At 42.5% G+C, this 23,529-nt stretch overlaps 2 pseudogenes; both read left to right on the top strand.

The window, feature by feature from the left end:
• Positions 1-11,040, top strand: part of LOC105716536 (polyribonucleotide 5'-hydroxyl-kinase Clp1-like) — a 38,731-nt pseudogene extending 27,691 nt beyond the window's left edge.
• Positions 11,041-17,813: 6,773 nt separating this feature from the next.
• On the top strand, positions 17,814-23,120 carry LOC105716537 (heterogeneous nuclear ribonucleoprotein A1-like; annotated as a pseudogene).
• Positions 23,121-23,529: the final 409 nt, after the last annotated feature.

Below are 23,529 nucleotides of genomic sequence, written 5' to 3'. Positions count from 1 at the left end.
CACAGCCAACTTATCCATTAAGTATAGCCAGCACAGTATCTAGGGTCCAAGATACTTTTAAGGGCCTGCAGAAATGTTTTAATTTTAATTTATTTTAAAATCAGAATAAAAATAAATAATAATAAACATATAAAAAGAATCCAGTGTACTTAAAGCCACTGAACTGTACAGTTAAAAATGGTTAAAATGGGAAATGTTGTGTATATTTTACCACAATAAAAAAAAGACGAATCCTGCCTGGATTATATTCATCTTTATACCAAGGCAGTTGTAAAATATAATTTTTAAGATTTATTATGGAGGAAAGGGCCCACAGATTCAAAACTTCCCAAAGCTCACGAATGTTATAATTTGGCCCTGTTAGTAGTTGGTTAATTCATATCAAGCATAAGTTTTGTATTTATGGACCAAATCATATGGACTGCACTTCTCTCGCTTCTTCATGGCCTGACCAGGAAGGTTACACAGCCTGACCCAGATACCTACCACCTGCCACCTGGTGACAGCTACACAGACTGTTCAGGGGAGATGCTGAGTACAGTGGCTCTGAGAGACTTGCTAGTTTTGGTCTCTGCACAGCAGGTCCTGCCTTATTTAGCACAATGAAGCCAGACACTCTGATGTAGTCAATTTTACTCCAAAGAGCATTTCTCATGCTTCTCTTTACTAACAAATCTCTCCCTCTTTGGACTACCAAAACAGTCTTCTGGCAGATCTCCCTGACTTGGTTTTCCTCCTACCCAAACCAGAATTATCTTAACAAACATATATCTCTCTGGAATAAGATTATTCAATGACTTCCAACATTTTCATTATTTCAGAAAGCTTGATAGAAATCCCACTTTAACTCATGACAGTTCTTTTAAAAGTAACTAAAAAACTGCTTTAGTTTGTGCTGGAATTATACCAGCATGCTTGCTACAATTAATAAATTTTGAGAGCACAAATGAATTATTTTCCAGATGCACAGTTTGTGTTGTAAGGGGGTTTTACACCCATGGACCCATGGGATGAAGATCATGAATGGATCCTTGGAAGTGAAAAAGTGTGGAGATCCCTAGAAATGTCTCAGCAGTCCACCTGACCATTCTGGGAGGGCAATATCACTCGAGCCAAAGAGAAATTACTGACTAGCTGTCTATGGTAGAAAAGGTGGGGGAAGATAAAGAAACATCACATTAAAATTCAATGCAAAGTGAAAGCTTGTCTTGAGCAAGGGTGAATGACTCAGCAAGAAATTGTTTACAGGATTTTAGTTACTGCTCTCTGCAATTCTTATATTAAATAAAAAGCAGATTTTCATTACCAACTTGAAGTAATTCCATTATTCACCACATAACAAATAAGCAACAAACACAGTCCCTAGAATATTTTTAAAATTCTAAAGTGAAAGCATTGCTTAGAATCACAAATGCTTGGTATATGTGGTCATTGACAAAAACTTGGTCTTTGGCAGAGTGAAAGCTTGGGAAAAAGTTCAGTTCCGCTTGTTTGTTTATCATTGTAGTGCATAGTTATCATTTCACATTCCTATATTCAATCCCTTTTCTTCTGGTAACGGTCATACACACACACACACACACACACAGACACACAGACACACAGACACACAAATTATCTTGGGAAAAATATATATTTTTTCCACATTTGGAATATCCTTCAAGACTCCCATTAGCTTCGGATGGCACCAAGTCCTGTGCTCTCTGCTATTTCTCCTTTGACTATCATCAGAGTGATCACATGTTCCATTCAAAACAAAATAGGGTCGGGTACAGTGGCTCATTCCTATAATTCCCAGCACATGGGAGGCTGAGGCGGGTGGATCACTTGAGGTCAGGCATTTGAGACCAGCCTGGTCAACATGTTGAAAACTCATTTCTACTAAAAAAAAAAATACAAAAATTAGCCAGGTGTAGTGGCACGTATCTGTAGTCCCAGCTATTCAGGAGACGGAGGCAGGAGAATTGCTTGAACCCAGGAGGCAGAGGTTGCAGTGAGCCAAGATAACACCACCGCACTCCAGCCTGGGCAACAGAGAGAAACTCCTTCTCAAAAATTTTAAAAAGTTGATTATGCCTGTAATCCCAGCCCAGGCAGGCAGATCACTTGAGGTCAGGAGTTCAAGACCAACATGGCCAACATGATCAAACCCATCTCCACTGAAAACACAAAAATTAGCTCATCTTGGTGGGGGGCGCTTGTAATCCCAGCCACTAACTAGGGAGGCTAAGGCAGGAGAATCACTTGAACCCGGGAGGTGGAGGTTGCAGTGAGCCAAGATCACGCCACTGCAGTTCAGCCTGGGTGACAGAGTGATATTCCATCTTAAAAAAAAAAAAAAAGCCAATAAAACAAAATTGAGACAGGATGAGGGCCAGCTTCTGTGCTGACCTATCAGCTCTGTCTTCTGGCCACATGCAAGCTGAAGCAGCCATTTTGGCTGCAAGCGGTAAATTCAGGCTGGGCTACACTCACTCAGGGCCTTTGTTGACACTGTATTTCTTCCATTTCAAGGATTCAGACACACACACACTCAGTCCATTCTTTCCTTGATTTATTTTAGTAATACAAGCAAATGGCTACTCTGTTTCATTTTGAATATTGGGGTTATAGTAGTAGACAAATCAAAGTTCTCCATGAAACATTCAGGAATTCAGGTTTATGAGGTGTAAGTGGGCATATGACCTGGCTTGTCCCTCAATAACACTTAGCCACTCATTCAATGGTTGGTTCAGAAATGTATCTTGGATGGGGTTTCCTAGAAGCAGAGCCTGAGGCAAGGATTCAAATAACGCTCTCAGAGAAACCTGTAAGGGAGCAAGATAAAGAAGGGGAAGGAACCAAGTAACGACTTAGTGTCAGGTAAAATCCAGACTCGGCTTGGTTTTGTATGTGGAGAGAGAAGCTTGCCTCTGGAACACAAATTACACTACAGAATTGTTTCTGCCTTGATGCAACGAGGTTAGCCTTTTAAGTAATTACATATCTATCAGTCATTAGTCTATATATTGAGACAGTGTAACCTCCCAGGCATCCCTAGGCTGGAAGGCTTTGGACAGCCAAAAACACATCTCATAAAACAAGGTCACAGGTTTAAACTGCTGGCCACAGCCTCAAAATAACTGCAAGAAATGGGGGAGGAGGTAAGGAATGGAAGGGGTGTGCCAGCTGATAAAGGGGATCTGAGTGGAGTGTCAAAACATCCAGTACTTCATGTATCCCAACCAAGCTAATCTTAAACAATGAGATTTAATTCTGCAACTTTTTCTGGATCCATGGGGGAAAATAATCTTTCCTTTTGCTCACCATGAAATTAGTAGGATGCCTGCCTGCAGTTGCTTGAACCCGTTTTAGGAACAACCAACTGAGAAGAAAAAACAGTAAAATAGAGAGAAAGAGTCCCGGTGACAGTGACTCTAATTTGACTTCTTTTCTCTGCATACCAGTTTGTCCTGCACCTCAGTGTGTTCAATTCCCTTCAGCACCCATGAGTTTAACCTAGCTGGGCCTGTATTCAGTAGTCATGAAATCAGTTCTCTTGCTTTGGAGGAGAAATTAAGTGAGATTGAGGTGACAGAGATTGAGGATTAGAATCCAAATCTCGTATTGACTTGTGAGTCAAGCCGATGGCATGTTCCAGAGCACCAGGCTGCCCTAGCTCTTGGAGGGAACTTAAATTATTTTACCAGGGAAACAGTATTTATTTTATAAGGTTGGCCACACTGTAAAAGAAACACAAACAGAAATCTTGCCTGGTGATTGTCCAATACATCCCAGTTTATGGAGCATTTTCACATTTGGGATGTCCTTCAAGACTCCCATCAGCTTCGGAGGCACTAAGTCCTGTGCCTCTGCTACTTCTCCTTGGGATGTCAGAATGATCACATGTTCCATTCAAAACAGAATTAGGACAGGATGAGGGCCAGCTTCTGTGCTGACCTCTCAGCTCTGCCTCCTGGCAACATGCAAACTGAGAGCAGCCCTTCCCAGAGGCTGCAGCTGCACGTGGTGAGAGCAGGTTGGGCTGCATTCACTCAAGGCCCTTGTTGGCACTGTATTTCTTTCATTTCAAGGAACCAGCAGGCTAGGGGCCAGAGAACATCCCATCCAGAAATATGAAACATATGCTTCACTTCTCCGTTGCTGCTGTCATTAAGACCAAAGATTAACTATCAATGAATTTCTTCTTTCCTTTTTTTTTTTTTTGAAACAGAGTCTTGCTAGAGTGCAGTGGTACAATCTCAGCTCTTTGCAACCTCTGTCTCCTGAGTTCAGCCGATTTTCATGCCTAGTCTCCGGAGTAGCTAGGACTACAGGAATGCACCAAAATGCCCAGCTAACTTTTAGTATTTTTAGTAGAGATGGGGTTTCGCCATGTTGCCCAGGCTTGTCTGAAATGCCTAAGCTCAAGCAATCCACCTGCCTTGGTCTCCTTCAGTACTGGGATTACAGGTGTGAGCCACCATGCCCAGCCATCAGTGATTTTCAAGAAGAGGACAAGCATAGTGCCAGAATCAAGGGTAGAAGGGAAACAAACATTTATTTATTTATTTATTTTTGAGATAGGGTCTTGCTCTGTCTCCCAGGCTGGAGCGTAGTGGTGTCATCATTCCTCACTGCAGCCTCAAATTCTGGGGCTCAAGAGATCCTTCTACCTCAGCCTCCAGAGTATTTGAGACTACAGAGTTGCACAAAGCACTACAATTACAGGCATGAGCCATCGTGTCCTGGCCAGAAACCACCAATTTTTTTTTTAATTACAAAGTGCAAATTTGAAGAATCTATAAAATTTCAAGCTCTCGGTCAGCTGACTACTTTTGAGTGACACTTCTTTCCCTTCTCCATACCCCAAAGTTTGAAACTGTTATTTCTGAGAAATATCCTCCAAATACTGGTGATATTTTTGTGAGACTATTCAGTGCTACATTAGAAATTAGAATAGAACTTTAAATTTTTGAAGTTAGGATTTCCAACTGAATTTTTATTTTGCATAAATATGATGCCAAAGGCTGTCTCCTTGCAGCTAGACAGCTAGGCTGTCCGGCTCAGGTGAGTTTTCCCTTTGTGAATGTCATAGACATGGCGATATGCCACTCAAATCCCCTTCAATGAAGGATTATTGCCCAAACTGCTGGGAGTGGTATTGGCAGAGATAGTCTTCAATCATCAGCCCCTTCAGGGATTTTCTCATTTAAAGAGATTAACCTCTCTCAAAGTCACAGTCTTGACTGGGCACGGAGGCTCACCCCTGTAATCCCAACACTTTGGGAGGCAAAGGGAGTGGATCACCTGAGGTCAGGAGTCCAATTCCAACCTGGCCAACATGGTGAAACCCCATCTCTACAAAAAATACAAAATTAGCCAGGTGTGGTAGCACATGCCTTGAATTCCAGCTACTCAGGAGGCTGAGACAGGAGACTCGCTTGAGCCTGGGAGGCGGAGGCTGCAATGAGCTGAGATCGTACCACTGCATACCAGCCTAGCAACACAGAGGGAGACTCTGTCTCAAAAAAAAAAAAAAAATTCTAGCTAAATAAGGTCCCTTGAACCTTTTAGTCAAAACTTAGTTTTGGTTAAAAACATCAACAAGTATCAAAATAACCTACAAACTTTCTCTCTATAATTAGGAGAATTGAAAGTTATTTTAAAGAGGAATATTTTTCTCTCTCTGATTCAGTGTAACTTCATGACTTGTTTTTGTAATACCTGAGATCATTCCACATTCCACACTTGCAAAAACACCATGCTAGATAATGTACATTCCCCTAAAAGATGTTTGTGTTGACGTGCCATCACTTGGTCCAGCCCCCTTTCTTCCTGTGTTCCTGCTTGTAGGTGGAGAGGGGCAAGAGTCTCTCTCACTGCCGGAAGAGGTGTATAATTAGCTGACACAAACTAGCCCACTCTAAGCACTGATTGATAAGCAGTGTCATAGGCAATTCGTTTCTTTTCTCTTTTTTTTGAGACGGAGTCTCAGTCTGTCACCCAGGCTGGAGTACAGTGCCAAGATCTCGGCTCACTGTAACCTCCACCTCCCAGGTTCAAGCAATTCTCCTACCTCAGCTACCAGAGTAGCTGTGATTACAGGCGCCTACCACCGCGCCTGGCTAATTTTTGTATTTTTAGTAGAGACAGGGTTTCACCATGTTAGTCAGGCTGGTCTCCAACTCTTGACCTCAAGTGATCTGCCTGCCTCAGCCTCCCAAAGTGCTGTGATTACAGGAGTAAGCCACTGCACCCAGCCAGACAGTTCATTTTTTATGGAAAAACTATAGATTTTGTTTAAAAAGATAATGTGTGTTAAGTTAAAGTAACATTGCAAAGTTGAATTTGCAACAACTGTTTCATTGATTTCATTGGCTGCTGGCCCTTGCAGCCATGTCCTCCATCTGATGATGGGGTCACGTTTTTCACGTGCCAGTTTTATTCTAGTTGCCTGTTAACAGTTGAGTAACAGCAAACATTCTGTTCACTCTGTCTTCCTTATATCTCTCTAATTAATTGCTTTTAGAAATGTGAATGGAAGTATTTTCTAGTTTCTACCTTTAAATTTATTGTGTAAATGCTGCTTAGCAACCTTTTTTTCACTGTAAAACTCAAATATTTAATGCAACACCATAAAGTGTAAAAAGACAAAGTCATAAGAAGAGAAATCCTTGTGGCAGATATTTGTGACAAAATTTCCCCGTTTCTACTTCATGTTGGTTTGGCATCTGGTGCAGACTGGAAATCCAATGAAGATGGAGCTGTCTCCTCTCTAAGGATGTTAACACCTAGGCCAGAGAAGCAACCATTAGTCTTCTGGGCTGAGGACTGTTCTTCCTCCTCTGGCTTTGTCCATGTCATTCTCCACAGCATAGGAGACTTCCCAAAGAAAACTAACTTTCAACACCTATCAGTGAATCTGGCAACTGTCTCACCTGTGCAGTTCCTGTCAAGGGGAAAAGCAGAGGAGCCCACCTACCCCATTCCCACCTCAGCATAGATTTACTGTTCCATTGGAGCTGGGTTCTTGACTGCTAAGTTGTCCTGCCATTGCTCATGACCCATAGCTACAGTCATTTGTGCTGGCCTCAGTGCACCTGTGGACCATTCTTCTTGTGGGCACTGGCTCTGGTGTCTCCTCAAATAAGTGTCCTCCCCCTCTATTAGTTATTTGATAGAGAGAAAAAAGAAGAGCTCCATCTGATTAGAGAAAATAATTACTTGTAATTATAAAACACATGATCAAATATTATTGAAAGAAGTGCTTGCCATGGTTCTAGCTAGAACATGACTCTATCCACCCTCAACCAAAAAGAAAAGAAAAGGAAAGAAAGGTCTGATCCTCTTCTTGTTCATCAAGTTGCACCAGTCAGAAATTTCAGAGTAATTCGTATTCAATCAATTATCTTGCCTCTTGGAGGTGATTATCAATTATTTTGTCTCTTGGATTTTGTCACTGCCAAATTATCACTTAAAGAGACTTTTTGATGTCTCTGCCACTACTATACTTGTCTTTTCCATTCTAGCCTTAACTACTCAGGAGACCTTTGTACATCTTCTCTGGTCTATCTCTGATCCACTGTCCACACAGCAACTAGTGATCTTTGTAAATCTGATCAAATCATTCTTCTGTTTACAACCCTTTAATTGTCTCCAATTGTTCTTAGAATGAAGATCAAAATGAGACTTACAAACATGGTCAGGCTCATTCCTGACATCTACCAGGCTGAAACAAGAACACCAATACAGGCTGACATACTAAATTTTTAAATATTTAAAAGTTTTAAAGCAAGCTGATGAAGAAATTTTAAGATATGTAATAGAAGGATATGTAATATCCTTCTATTTTGACAAACATATCTTCATAACTTCCTATATGGCCAGGTTTGCATTTAGAATTCTCAGACACAAAGTTTCTGGCTTGGGAGAGATGAGCCCCAAGCTCTGGCTCTTACGTTTCTCATCATACCAATTTCCATTCAGCATCACAGGGACCTCACTTACACATGTGTGCTCACCCAACTCTGCATGTTCCACATCCCTGATAAATAGCTGCCCTTTAGACAACTTTTGGGCCCATGAGTATGCATATCAGTAACCAGGTCCACACTCAAAAGAACAGACCAGGAAAGAGGGTTGCACAGGCCCTGGAAGCAGGCTCAGAGACATTTGGGCTGGGAATTTCAGGGAACTCAGAATGTGTTCTAGAAAGAAGGGTGATGCAGGTTTCAGACGGGCACGTCCCCTTGACGCTGTGAATTCCTCACCCAATGACAAGGGAGTGGCTAGAGAAGGGCCAGAGTGGACACAGTGCACAGTGCATTCTCCCATGGCTTTCTGCCTTCTCTCATGCTGGCTTTCCTTTAATTCCTTTAATGCTCCAGGTTCCTTACTGATAAGGGCCTTTGTACAAGTGGTCCCCCACTTCAGCAACCCATCTTCTTCCGATGTCAGCTAAAGCATTTCGTCTTTGAAGTTGCCTTTCTGATAATCCTCACATTAGTCAGGTGCCCCAATAATGTAGCTTCATAGAATCCTGTACTTTTCATAGCACTTATAACAATTAATATAACAGAATACTTACTATATACCTAGTATTTATATAATTAGTCATTTATCTATAAGAAGTTATTACATAATTGACTGTTTAGTGTGTTTATTCTCTGTTAGAATATAAATCTCTAAGGGGGCAAGGACTGTGTCTTGTGCATCTTTGTCTTCCTAACACCTAACATGGTGCTTTACATATAATAAACACTTAAATATATTTGTTAAATAAATGACTTACGGGAACTCCTCCATTCTCAGGTTCTCCCTGACTTCTACGAGAAGGGAAATTCCTTTTAGTACTCACAATGTATCTTGGTCTCAGTCTCTGGAAAGGCACGTACAGATTCTTGGAGACTGACACTAGCAGGAATCCTCATGGACTTTGGTCTGATGATCCATTTCCAGTTCTAGATGTCCGATTATGGCATATATACTTAGTGACCATTCATTTAAAAGGGTCATTGATTGTTTTAGCCCTAAGTTAGAATCTTCTCAGATGTGAAAATTGGATGTAATTATTATTATTATTATTATTATTTTGAGACAGAGTCTGGCTCTGTCGCCCAGGCTGGAGTGCAGTGGCATGATCTTGCCTCACTGCAACCTCGACCTCTCAGGTTCAAGCAATTCTCCAGCTTCAGCCTCCCGAGTAGCTGGAATTACAGGCATGGGCCACCACATCTGGCTAATTTTTGTGTTTTTAGTAGAGGCAGGATTTCACCATGTTAGGCTGGTCTCAAACTCTTGACCTCAAGTGATCTGCCCACCTTGGCCTCCCAAAGTGCTGGGATTACAGGGGTGAGCCACCACACCCAGCCGCAATTACTATTATTACTATTATTTAGATAGGGTCTCACTTTGTTGTCCAGGCTATAATACAGTGGCTTAATCACAGCTCACTGCAGCCTCGGCTTCCTGGGCTCAGGTGATTCTTTCACCTCAACCTCCCAGGTAGCTGGGACTACAGCTGCACACCACCACACCCAGCTAATTTTTTTTCTTCTTTTTTGGTGGAGATGGAGTCTTGCCATGGTGCCCCAGCTGATCTCAAACTCCTAAGCTCAAGCGATCTGCTCACCTCAGACTCCCAAAGCACTGAAATTGCAGGCATGAGCCATTGTGCCCAGCCTAGATGCAATTATTTTTATAGCTCTTTCATTATTTAAATATCAATATGGGGAGGACCTTCTGGGCTCCTGGCTGTGCAGGCACAGCAGCTACACAGAAGAGATTGGGGGAGAGGCTAATGATGACAAGAAGCCAACCACTAGATTCTAACTAGAGGGAGAAACAGAACTTTGCTTTGAGGTGGAGGCATCCCAGTCAGTTCAGTTGGAGTTGTTGACTGGCATGGCAGGGATCTCTGGTACAGAGCTGAACCTGAAACAAGAAATTTACCTTTGATGCTGGTGCGAAGGTGGCTGTTTTCACTTGGCATGGCTGTTCTGTGCAACTGAGCGGCCGCACTGAGGTGGTTTATGTCTCCAGGGACACTCCTATGTTGCTCTACCTCAATGTTCACACGGCTTTGGAACAGATGCAGAGGCAAGCGGAAAAGGAAGAAGAGCAAGGCACCTGAGTGATGGTAGTGGGCCCCACTGATGTGGGCAAGTCCACAGTGTGTCACCTTCTGCTCAACTATGCAGTGTGTTTGGGCCACCGTCCTACTTATGTGGAGCTGGATGTGGGCCAGTGTTCTTTGTCCATCTCTGGTACCATGGGGGCCCTCTACACTGAGCAGCCTAAAGATGTAGAAGAAGGTTTCTCTATCCAGGCCCCTCTGGTGTATCATTTTGGTTCTACCACTCCTGTCACCAACATCAAGCTTTATAATCAGATTACATCTTGTTTAGCAGATGTGTTCAAACAAAGGTGTGGGGTGAATCGAAGGGCATCTGTGAGTGGCTATGTCATTAACACCTGTGGCGGGGTCAAGGGCTCTGGTTACCAGGCTCTGGTGCATGCAGCCTCAGCATTTGAGGTGAATGTTGTGGTTCTGGATCAAGAACGACTGTACAATGAACTGAAACGGGACTTCCCCCACTTCGTACACACTGTGCTGCTCCCTAAATCTGGGGGTGTGGTGGAGTGCTCCAAAGACTTCTGGCAGGAATGTAGGGATGAGCTTCTGATCTGTGAGTAGTTTTATGGATTCCAAGGCTGTTTCTATCATGCCTTCAATGTCAAATTTTCAGATGTGAAAATCTACAAAGTTGGGGTACTGACCATCCCAAATTCTTGTTTACCTTTGGGCATGTCTCAGGAGAACAATCAACTCAAGCTAGTACCTGTCACTCCTGGCCGAGATATGGTGCACCACCTACTGAGTGTCAGCACTGCCGGGGGGAGGAGGAGGACCTGTTCATGACAAGTGTAGCTGACTTCATTGTGGTGACCAGTGTGGATCCGGAGCATCAGGTATTTACTATTCTGTCTCTAGCCCCCGGCCCACTGCCTAAGAACTTCCTTCTCATCATGGACATCCAGTTCATGGATCTGAAGTAGAGATCAGCAGGATGGCTTGCTGCCTGAGACAGAGATTTTCTGGCCCTCCTAGAGGCAGATGGGCTGAGATAAGAGACTGTTGGGGCCATCTGACCAGTAAACTGTGGACTAGTAGAAAGAATATATTCTGCCTCTAAAAGCAGGTAGTGGTAACCTGACTCTTCTAATCTTGAACCAAAAGGAAAACCATGAGACTGTCATTGGTTTCTTAGAGCACCTAAGATGCCACTTTGAATTCTCCAAGACCCTGAAGAATTGCATTTCTTTCACTATGTTACTATGTGGTTTTTAAACATCAGTGCTTTACATTCCATATGCGGTACTTACTCATTCATCTAGCTTTCCAATAAAGTTCAAACTTTAAAAAATTAATTTTAATAAATATTTTTGCCATGAAAAATAAATATCAATATTAGTATTTTATGTCATCTATTTATGGTACATTGTAATAAATTAAATGCAATTATTTTATAGCCTCAGAAGTAAAATCTAAAATGATATTTGCAATTACATTCAGTTTCTAGAAATAAATATGTGAAAATATATAACATACTATTGTTTAGTTTTAAAAAGATATTTTTCCTCTGATTATTATTTTCATTATTTATTTATTTGTTTATTTTTGAAAGGGAGTCTGGCCCTGTGGCCTAAGCTGGAGTGCAATGGAATGATCTCAGTTCACTGCAACCTCCACCTCCCGGATTCAAGCGATTCTCCTGCCTCAGTCTCCCGAGTAGCTGGGATTAGAGGTGCAGCCACCACGCCCAGCTAATTTTTTGTATTTTTAGTAGAGACGGGTTTCCCCATGTTGGACAGGCTGGTCTTGAGAGGGGAGACCCGCTCCCCTCCCACTTCCCGGCCTCCACCTCCTCCTCCTCTCTGGATGGGAAGGAGGGTGAAAAAAAGAAACAAAAGACCAAAGAGCTGGGAAAATGACTCCTTTTTCAGTTCCCAGCATCTCTGCTATCTGTAAACCTTGAAAGAGTTGCAAATGAATGTTATTCCTAACCTGCTGGAGCCCAGCACTGGGTCACACCCCCACGTATGCAGGGCCCTGGCTCCCTCCTGGAAACACTTCTGCCAACTAATAATTTACTGCCTTTGTCTTGTGTCTGTAAGCCCCCTCCTCCGCCTGTTCCCACTCACACTGCAAATGAACTAGCAAATCAATGAAGCTAAAAGATTGCAAGGTCGGACGTCCAGTCAATGGACAATGACATAGTTTCACCTCAGTTTCTCCTTTAGCGTTGTTAAGCCTATAAAAGGGGAAAGAAGCTGCTTCTCAGGGAGCTCGGTGAATGAGGCTGTAGCCCCCTGTGCAGCTCCTAGCCAAATAAAAAGCCACTTCCTTCCTCAGTTCGGTGTTTGAGAGGTTTGTTTCCTACTGTTCCTGCTTCAGTCTCAAACTCCTGACCTCGGGTGATCCACCCACCTTTGCCTTCCAAAGTGTTGGTGTCACAGGCCTGAGCCACCATGCCTGGCCAATCATTATTAAGAGACAAGGTTTTGCTCTGTCACACAGATTGGAGTGCAGTGGTGTAACCACAGCTCACTGCACCCTCTTATTCCTGAGGGACATGCTTCAGGAAGGCTTAGCCATCTGGCTAATTAAAAAAAACAAATTGGTCAGGCACGGTAGATTACGCCTGTAATCCCAGCACTTTGAGAGGTTGAGGCGGGCGGATCATGAGGTCAGGAGATCAAGATCATCCTGGCTAAGACGGTGAAACCCCATCTCTACTAAAAATGTAAAAAATGAGCTAGGCGTGGTGGTACATGCCTGTAGTCTCAGCTGCTCAGGAGGCTGAGGCAGGAGAATCACTTGAACCCGGGAGGTGGAAGTTGCAGTGAGCTGAGATCTCGATATTGCACTCCAGGCTGAGCAACAGAGTGAGACTCCGTCTCAAAAAAAAAAAAAAAAAAAAAAAAAATTGTAGAGTACAGCCTTGTCATATTGCCTAGTCTGGTCTTGAACTTCTGGGCCTAAGCCATCCTGCTGTCTCAGCATCCCACAGGGCTAGGATTACAGGCATGAAGTCATAGTACCCAGCTCTTTTTTCCTGATTATCAAAATATACGTTTATGATAGAAAAGTTGGAAATGCACAAAAATATAAAGAAGAGAATAAAAATCATCTATAATTCTAATACCTTGAGAAATCTACTGCTAATATTTTTGAATAGTTTCTTCTGGTGTTTTTGTTATCCGTAACATATAATTTAATTTTTTTTTTTAAAGACAGAGTCTCACTGTGTTGCCTAGGCTGGAGTGCAGTGGTATGATCTCAGTTCACTGCAACCTCTTTCTCCTGGGTTCAAGCAATTCTCATTCCTTAGCCTCCTGAGTAGTTGGGATTATGGGTACACACCATGCCCAGCTACTTTTTTTTTTTTTTTTTTTTGTATTTTTAGCAGAGATGTGGTTTCACCCAGATGAATAGGCTGGTCTTGAACTCCTGACCTCAAGTGATCCATCTCCTCAGGCTCCCAAAATGCTGAGATTACAGGTGTGAGCCACCGTGCTCAGCTCATATAATTTAATGTTTTAGGAAAAATAAAATCATATACATTTATAGTTTTGTATCTTGCTTTTTTTTTTTGTAGCTTGGGGGTATAAATAGGTACTATCTCTTTGAAGGGCAATTGAAAATATTCATACCAATTTTAAATTGACACAAATTAAAAAACTCTTTGACCCAGAGATTCCATTCTTCTTCCATGTGTACACTCATGTGCATGAAAAGGTGGATGTAAAAGAATGTCTTAATAGTAAAAGACTAAAAGCAAATGTTTATTTTGTACATTCACACAATGAAATACTATTCAGCCATTAAAACAATGGAGATACTATATAGATAAATAATTTCCAAGCTCAGTCATTAGAAAAAAAGAAAGGTGTAATACAAGGTCAATAGTATGTTCTCATCTGTGTATAAAAAAGAGGGGAGAGGGTTATAAAAGAGAAATTATATACTTTTGTCCTGATATGGACACAAAATATTTCTGAAATCAGACGTAAGAAATCTGTAGAACTGGTGCCTCTGGAGAAGTATATAGGGGTCTGGAATGTGAGGAAGACTTAGCTTCCCCTTCATATATCCTTTTGAAATGTAGTTTTTCTTTTTTAACCATGTGCATGTATATTACTTTTTTTAATTAGAAAAGATTAATATTTTTAATGACTTGCAATTCTAATATTCAGAAATATACTGTTAACACTTTCATATATGCTCTACCAGTCTTTTCCTTTGGCATTTTTTTGTGCCAATAAACATTCTTTTAAAACTATATATATATATATGTAAACACACACACACTCACACACACGCGCGCGCGCGCGCACACACACACACACAGTTTTGGGGTTTTTTTTGAGACAAAGTTTCACTCTGTCGCCCAGGCTGGAGTGCAGTGGCATGATCTCAGCTCACTGCAACCTCCACCTCCAGGGTTCAAATAATTCTCCTGTCTCAGCCTCCTGAGTAGCTGGGACTACAGGCGTATGCCACCATGCCTGGTTAATTTTTGTATTTTTAGTAGATATGGGGTTTCATCATATTGGTCAAGCCAGTCTCTAACTCCTGACCTAAGTTGATCTGCCCGCCTCTACCTCCCAAAGTGCTGAGATTACACGTGTGAGCCACCACACCCAGCCTAAAATCATATTTTGAATTACTATAAATATTTACACACACATGTGCATTTGTGTGCATCATTTATGTTGTTTCTGTACTTTTTTTTTCTTTTCAGCTACTAGAAATAATAAAGTTGTAGGCTGGGCACAGTGGCTGATGCCTGTAATCCCAGCATTTTGGGAGGCTGAGATGGGCGGATCACCTGAGATCAGGAGTTTGAGACCAGCCTGGCCAACATAGTGAAACCCTGTCTCCACTAAAAATACAAAAAATTAGCTGGGCATGATGGTGCATATCTGTAATCCTAGCTACTCAGGAGACTGAGGCAGGAGAATCACTTCAACCCGGGAGACGAAGGATGCAGTGAGCTGAGATTGTGCCACTGCACATCAGCCTGGGTGACAGCGTGAGACTCCATCTAAAAAGAAAAGAAAAGAAATAAAATTGTAATATATATTTTTGTATGATTTCAATTCTATTAATTTATTTAAGTCCAGGCCAGGTGCAGTGGCTCACACCTGTAATCCTAGCACTTCAGGAGGCCAAGGCAGGTGGATCACCTGAGGTCAGGAGTTCAAGACCAGCCTGGCCAACATAGTGAAACCTGTCTCTACTAAAAATACAAAAATTAGCTGGACACGGTGGCATGCCTGTAGTCCCAGCTACTCGGGAGGCTGAGGTAGGAGGATTGCTTGAACCCAGGCAGTGGAGGTTGCAGTGAGCAGAGATTGCACCACTGCACTCCAGCCTGGGTGACAGAACAAGACTCCATCTTCAAAATAAATAAATAAATAAATAAATAAATAAATAAATAAATATTTAATTCTATTTTAGTATTTTCTCAGGATAATTTCCCTAAAGTAAGATTACTGGGAATTAAGGATCTTCATATATGGTACAATTATTTTCTAGAATGTTTATACCAATTTACTATCCCAGTTGTTTAAGAGACTATCTATTCATCTATTCACTATAAGGTTGATTTTCCAAAATGAAAATCTCTTTGCTGTACTTTTTGAATATAAAAATAACACATGCTAAATATATAAGTTCAGAAAACAGAGGAAATTTAGGCCCAGCGAGGTGACTCATGCCTGTAATCCCAGCACTTTGGGAGGCTAAGGTGGGTGGATTACTTGAGTCCAGGAGTCGGAGATCAGCTTGGGCAGCATGGCAAAATCCCATCTCTACCCAAAATTCAAAATTAGCTCAGCGTGGTGGCGCACACCTGTGGTCCCAGCTACTCAGGAGACAGCAGTGAAAGGATCACTTGAGCCTGGGAGGCAGAGGCTTCAATGAGCTGAGATGGTGCTGTTGCACTCCAGCCTGGGTGACAGAGTGAGATCCTGTCTGAAAAATAAAACAGGAAATTTGTAGAAAGGAAAATAAAAAGGCCAGGTGTGTCATGCCTGTAATCCCAGCACTTTGGGAAGCTGAGGCGGGTGGATCATTTGAGGTCAGGAGTTCGACACAAGTCTGGCCAATATGGTGAAACCTTGGCTCTACTAAAAATACAAAAATTAGCCAGATGTGGTGGTGGGAGCCCATAGTCCCAGCTATTTGGGAGCCTGAGGCAGAAGAATCGCCTGAACCCAGGAGGTGGAGGTTGCAGTGAGCTGAGATCACACCACTGTCCTCTAGTCTGAGTGACAGAGTGAGACTCTGTCTAAAAAATTAAAAGAAAAAAAGGAAAATAAAAAGCATTATCCAGAGATACTCATTGTTGTTTTTTTCTTTTATCTTGTTTTTTGAAACAAGGTCTCACTCTGTCGCCCAGGCTGGAGTGCAGTAACACGATCATTGCTCACTGAAACCTAGACCTCCTGGGCTCAGATAATTCTCCCAGCTCAGCCTTCCAGGTAGATGGAACCACAGGCTACAGGCACATGCTAGTATGCCCAGCTAATTTTTTGTATTTTTTGTAGAGATGGGGTTTTGCCATGTTACCCAGGCTGGTCTGAAACTCCTGGGCTCAAGCAATCTATCAGCCTTGACCTTCCAAAGTGCTGGGATTACAGGAGTAAGCCACCTTACCCAGCATGTACTCACTGTTAACACTAAAGTATTTATCCAAACTTTTTCCTAGTTTATATTAACCTGATTTTGTTGAATTTAATGTACTTTGGGTTTCTTTCTAAGCCAATAGGTAATATGGAAGTATTGTATCTTTTAATAGATACATCATAGTCTATTATAAGGATATAAAATGGATATCTCAAATCTGGGGAAAGCAGATTCTGAGAGGAAGTGCCCTTGATATCAACATCTGTGGAGAAGAAGGGAAGGAAGCAGAATTGAACAGACAGAGAAGTTATGTTGGATTGTAAGCCCAATGTTAGCCTCAGGTGACCTCATAGAAAGTTCTGGAACAGAAATGGTCCCTCAAAATTCTCCCAAATTGGGGATGGTCAGGTCTTTTTAAATTTAAATTTAAATTTTATTTTAGAGCCAGTCTTGCTCTGTCATACAGGCCAGGGAGCAGTGGTGTGATCTTGGCTCAATGCAACCTCTGCCTCCCAGGCTCAAGCAATTCTTGTGCCTCAGCCTCCTCAGTAGCTGGGACTACAGACATGCGCCACCACGCCCAGCTACTTTTTGTATTTTTAGTAGAGTTGGGGTTTCGACATGTTGGCCAGGCTTGTCTCAAACTCCTGGCCTCATGTAATCTGCTTGCCTTTGACCTCCAAAAGTGCTGGGATTACAGGCGTGAGCCCCTGCACCCCATCTGCACCCTGTCAATCAGGCCTTTTTATTCTGACAGTAATCACTGGATATGAGTCATCTTGGGAAGGGGCCTGTCTCTCTGCATCTGAGGCAATCCTTGAAGGAGCTAATAGCATTCCCAGAAGTTGGGATAATCCTTCATCGAAGGAGGATCTGAGCAGCAATCACAGTGTCCACCATAGTCTTGTTCTGTTCAGATCTAAGCCTTCATATATTTTCTAGAAGCAGCAATACCAGCATTAGAATGGACCTCTTTTTTCTGTAGGACATTTAGAAAAGTAAGATTAATGGAACAAACTATAGCTCATTGCCACTAGTCTCAGGGCTACAACTGATACTCATTGTCTCCCTTGTCCGCTATCCAGTTTAGATTCCGCTTACCTTGAGCTATCACCTCAGTGGCTTACCTTGTGGCATGACCCAGACCCTCATCTTTGAAGGGTATGAACTCCTAGTCCCTATTTCTTTCTCAAGCTGAGGTTGCTATACTTGTCCGTTTATAGTCAAAATTGAAAAAAGTTGTACACCAGAAGGTACACAGTTAGATTACCTAAATGCCAAGCATTCCATGATTCTGCTATATAATCTTTCCCTGATATCAGAATGGTGACTCTTCTTTTCGCCTGCTATCCCTGGACACAAAGAATGCAAAGGGCCCAGGCTGATACAGCCGTACCTTGTAGCTCAGTGGGAGTCTTGCTGTATTCACTGGTAAAACTGCACTCTTTTTGGGGACCTGTACCTCCAACCTTGCAGACAACTCTCCTGTTTTAGCCTCCCAAAGAGATGGGATTATGATTACAGGTGTAAGTCACTGAGCCTAGCCAGAATGGGTGATTTTATAGTGAATGGAAATGGATTTCTTACAGTTCTAGAAGCTGGAAAGTCCAAGATCAAGAGGCTGGTATATGGCAAGGCTTTCTTGCTGCCTCGTTTTATGGTGGAAGGTGGAAGTGCAAGAAAGAGAGTAAAAAGGATCCAAACTCCTCGTTTCATAACAAAACCACTACAAAGATAATAGCATTAATTCACTCACTCTGCCCTCATGGCCTAATCACTTCTCATTAGGCTTCACCTCCCAACATTATTGCATTGGGGTTTAAGTTTTCAACATATACTTCTTGGGGAACACATTCAAACCATAGCAGAGTGGCCCTAATTTCCACCATTACTCCAACAGTACTGTTTTGTTTTGTTTTGTTTTGTTTTGTTTTGTTTTGTTTTGTTTTGTTTTTGTTTTTTTGAGATGGAGTCTTGCTTTGTCACCCAGGCTGGAGTGCAGTGGCATGATCTCGGCTCACTGCATCCTCCGCCTCCCAGGTTCAAGTAATTCTCCTGCCTCAGCCTCCCAAGTAGCTGGGATTACAGGTGGCCTCCACCATAATCAGCTAATTTTTGTATTTTTTTTTAGTAGAGACGGGGTTTTACCATGTTGGTCAGGCTGGTCTTGAACTCCTGACCTCGGGTGATCTGCCCGCTTCAGCCTCTCAAAGTGCTGGGATTATAGGCGTGAGCCAACACACCTGGCCTATCTATCTATCTATTTGTTTATTTTTGGAGATGGTCACACTTTGTTGCCCAGGCTGGAGTGCAGTGGTGCAAGCATGGCTCACTGAATCCTTGACTTCCTGGACTCAAGCAATCCTCCTGCCTCAGCCTCCTGTGTAGCTGGGAACACATGTGTGCCACCATGCCTGGCTAATTTTTAAATTTTTTGTAGAGACAAGGTCTCCCTGTTTCACAGGGTGATCTCAAACTTATGGTCTCAGGTGATCCTCCCACCTCAGCCTCCCAAAGTGCTGAGATTACAGGTGTGAGCCACTGCACCCAGACAATACTTGTTGTCTTGATGGGGAGAGGTTTCTGCACCATCTCTGAGCAATGGTGCAGAGAGGGTGGGCCACTTCTGGGAATGTCCTCATCTAATGTGTCAAGCCCCATTCTTTCCCAACTAGGGCCCTGACCTTAACTTGATATACCTGTCTTGATTGGAAAGTTAATCTTCTTTGGAGCTTAGCTACTCTAAGTTTATATTTTAGCTTATTCTGTATCCCCACTGCTGGAGATGAGAGCCACTTTGTGAGCTACTAAGTAGATCCTCAAGGTTTCACTTGGTGATTAATCATTCTCAATGAACCAATAGGTGATTAATGATGCTCAACTTTTCATTATCTTTTTTCTAGTGCCTCAATCTGGTTAAACAATAGTCTTGGTCTGCTTTAGTCAGTTTGGGCTGTTATAACAAAATACCATAAACTGGGAGGTTTAAAGAACAGAAATTTGTTTCTCACAGTTTGAGGGGCTAGGAAGTTCAACTTCAAAGTGCCAGCTGACTTGGTTCCTGGTGAGAGCTCTCTTCCTGTGTTGAAGATAGCTACTTTCTTGCTTTGTCCTGACATGGTCTTTCCTTGGCATGCATGCAGAAACAGAGAGAGAGAGAGAGAGAGAGAGAGATCTCTTTCTCTTCTTACAAGACCAGTCCTATCAGAGCCCCAACCATATGAACTAATTTAACCTTAATTATCTCTTAAAAGCCCTATCTCCAAATATAATTAGATAGGGGACTAGGGTTTCAACATACATATTTTGGGGGACATATTTCAGTCCATAATACCACCCAATTCCATCATCCTTAAAGTTGCTATTTCCCCTATATTTCTCAAATGCCTAATATATCATATCTGTAAATATATACTCTTTTACTGGTGTACCAATTCAATTGACCATGCATGAAAGTTTTAACAATTTACTGTAATCTTGTGATAGGGGTCCTCATTGTCAGGTGGGCAGCTAGTGATCATGCTCCAACACCCCATTTTAGTGCCTGCTTTCTCAGACCTCACTCCTGCCAACAACTGTCATAGGTTGGATTCCTGGGAAGCAAATTATGAAACAAAAGTTAACAGGCAGGTTATTTATTAAGGAGTGCCTTTGGGATTAACACTTGTGGAAGAGAGGGGGAAGGAAGCAGGTTTGGGCAGAGAGAGATTATGCAGCTCATATAGGGAGTCTGGGATGTTAGAATTGACTTTTAGAGTTGTCCCAAGTTGAGCTAAGAGGGAGCTAAGATGGTCAAGCTCTTATCTTACACCTTCACTCTCAGGTTGTTTTTTTTCTTTAGTTAGTTTGTTTTTGGTGACAGTGTCTGGCTCTGTTGCCCAGGCTGCTGGAGTGCAGTGGGGTGATCTTGGCTTACTGTAACCTCTGACAGTGTCTGGCTCTGTTGCCCAGGCTGCTGGAGTGCAGTGGGGTGATCTTGGCTTACTGTAACCTCTGCCTCCTGGGCTCAAGCCATCCTCCCACCTTAGCCTCCCATGTAGCTGGGACTATAGGCACATCCCACCACACCTGGGTAATTTTTCTATTGTTTTAGAGATGGGGTTTTGCCATATTGCCCAGGCTAGTCTCAAACTCCTGAGCTCAAGCCATCCACACCCCCTTGGCTCCCAAAGTGCTAGCTATGGGCATGAGCCACCATGCCTGGCCTCTTAGACTTTCACTTTGATCAGCAATTGTATATGGGCCTGGGAAGGAACCTAACTTTGAGCAAGGTGGCTCTCTGCAAATGTAGCAATTCTGAAATCACTAAAGACTTAGCCAACAGTAAACTCAGTAGACAGAAGACATCCTTAATTACAAGGAAAGCTTGAGACAGGGCACGGTGTTTCACACCTGTAATGCCAGCACTTTGGGTGGCTGAGGCAGGCAAATCACTTGAGATCAGGTGTTCAAGACCAGCCTGGCCAACATGGAGAAACCCCTGTCTCTACCAAAAAAAAAAAAAAAATTAGCCAGGTGTGGTAGCATGTGACTGTAGTTTCAGCTACTTGGAGGCTGAGGCAGATGGATCTCTTGAGTCTGGAAGACTGAGGCTGCAGAGAGCTCAGATTGTGCCACTGCACTCCACTCTGGGTGACAGAGTGAAACCTTGTTTCAAAAATAAAATAAAATAAAAACATCAGGAAACTTTACATAAAAATCTGGATTTATAACAGCCCTCATGGGAAGGAAAAAAAAAGGAAAAAAGAAAAAAGATTTAGTAATGCTAGCCAGTGTGGGGCTAATCAGCTGACTTTGAGAAGGAGTTGCCTATTTTATACTTGGTATGAGCCCTCCTGTTTGTTATAATCTCCATCCTTCCCAACAGAGAGGCCAAATGTCAGTTCACTACTCACCATAAGCCTAAATGGTTGTTTTTATTACATTTGGTCTTGCCTCCCCACCGCCCCACATTTACATTAAATTTTTGGCCCTTGGTCTACAGACAGCCCTTCTAGTCTACCTAAGGACAAAATCCAGTGGGACATAATCACAGTGTCTAAGTGTTCACAGTAACTTTACTATACGGCAGAAACATATAGAACAGAAACTTTCTGCTTGTGGACGCCACTGAGGAAGCATCGTTAAACTCTCTTCTCCCTGCTGTCATGTCTAAGTCAGTCTCCTGAAAAGCCTGAACACCTGAGGAAGCTCTTCATTGGAGGGTTGAGCTTTAAAACAACCAATGAGAGACTGCGGAGCCATTTTGAGCACTGGGGAATGCTCATGGACTGTGTGATAATGAGAGATCCAAATGAAGAGCTCCAGGGGCTTTGGGTTTGTCACATATGCCACTGTGGAAGAGGTGGATGTAGCCATGAATGCAAGGCCACACAAAGTGGATGGAAGAGTTGTGGAACCAAAGAGAGCTGTCTCAAGAGAAGATTCTCAAAGTCCAGGTACCCACTTAACTGTGAAAAAGATATTTGTTGGTGACATTAAGAAGACACTGGGCTGGGTGCAGTGGCTCATGCCTGTAATCCCAGCACTTTGGGAGGCTGAGGTGGGCAGATCACGAGGTCAGGAGTTTGAGACCAGCCTGGCCAACATGATGAAACCCTGTCTCTATTAAAAATACAAAAATTAGCTGGATGTGATGGCTGGCACCTGTAATCCTAGCTACTCGGGAGGCTGAGGCCTTGAACCTGGGAGGCAGAGGTTGCAGCGAGCCCAGATCGTGCTATTACACTCCAGCTTGGGCAACAAGAGCAAGACTCCCTATCAAAAAAAAAAAAAAAAAAAAGACACTTAATATCATCTAAGAGATTATTTTGAACAGTATGGAAAAATTGAAGTGATTGAAATCATGACTGACAGAGGGGCTTTGCCTTTGTAACCTTTGACGACCATGACTCCATGGTTATCCACTATCTTAACCAAGATAATGGTTATCTTATGATTGTCATTCAGAAATACCATACTGTGAATGGTCACAACAATGTGGTGGTGGTTGTGGAGGTGGTTTCAGTGGGAATGACAACTTTGGTTGTGGAGGAAACTTCAATGGTCATGGTGGCTTTGGTGGCAGCCATGGTGGTGGTGGATATGGTGGCAGTGGGGATGGCTATAATAGATTTGGTAATGATGGAAGCAATTTTGGAGATGGTGGAAGCTACAGTGATTTTGGCAATTACAACAATCAGTCTTCAGATTTTGGACCCATGAAGGGAGGAAACTTTGGAGGCAGAAACTCTGGCCCCTATGGTGGTGGAGGCCAATACTTTGCCAAACCACGAAAGCAAGGTGGCTATGGAAGTTCCAGTAGCAGCAGTAGTTATGGCAGTGGCAGATTTTAATTAGGAAACTAAGTTTATCAAGTAAGGAGAGCCAGAGAAATGACAGGGAAGCTATAGGTTACAACAGATTTGTGAACTCAGCCAAGCACAGTGGTGGCAGGGCCTAGCTGCTACAAAGAAGGCATGTTTTAGACAAATATGCCTGTGTATGGGCAAAAAATTCGAGGACTGTATTTGTGACTAATTGTATAACAGGCTATTTTAGTTTCTGTTCTGTGGAAAGTGTAAAGGATTCCAACAAAGTGTTTTAATGTAGTTGTGTTTTTTTTTTTTTTTTTTTTTTTTTTTTTTTTTTTTTGCAGCCATGTTGTTGATTCCCAGGCTGATTTCCACTCCAGCCTGGGCGACAAGAGCAAGACGGCATCTCAAAAAAAAAAATTCTTTTTCAGAAATCACCTGATTGGGGAGGGTGGCACTTGGGGGAAAAAAAACTTGATTATAAAATATATGTAATGAAAGATTGCAAAAGTGATCTGAATATGTTTCCATAATGTATTTTAACCCAGAGATGATTTA

This window comes from Aotus nancymaae, unplaced genomic scaffold, assembly GCF_030222135.1.
Source record: "Aotus nancymaae isolate 86718 unplaced genomic scaffold, 86718_ANA_hifiasm-v0.15.2.pri h1tg000019l, whole genome shotgun sequence".
In the NCBI taxonomy this organism is placed as follows: Eukaryota; Metazoa; Chordata; class Mammalia; order Primates; family Aotidae; genus Aotus; species Aotus nancymaae.
This window is presented reverse-complemented; position numbering and strand designations above follow the sequence as displayed.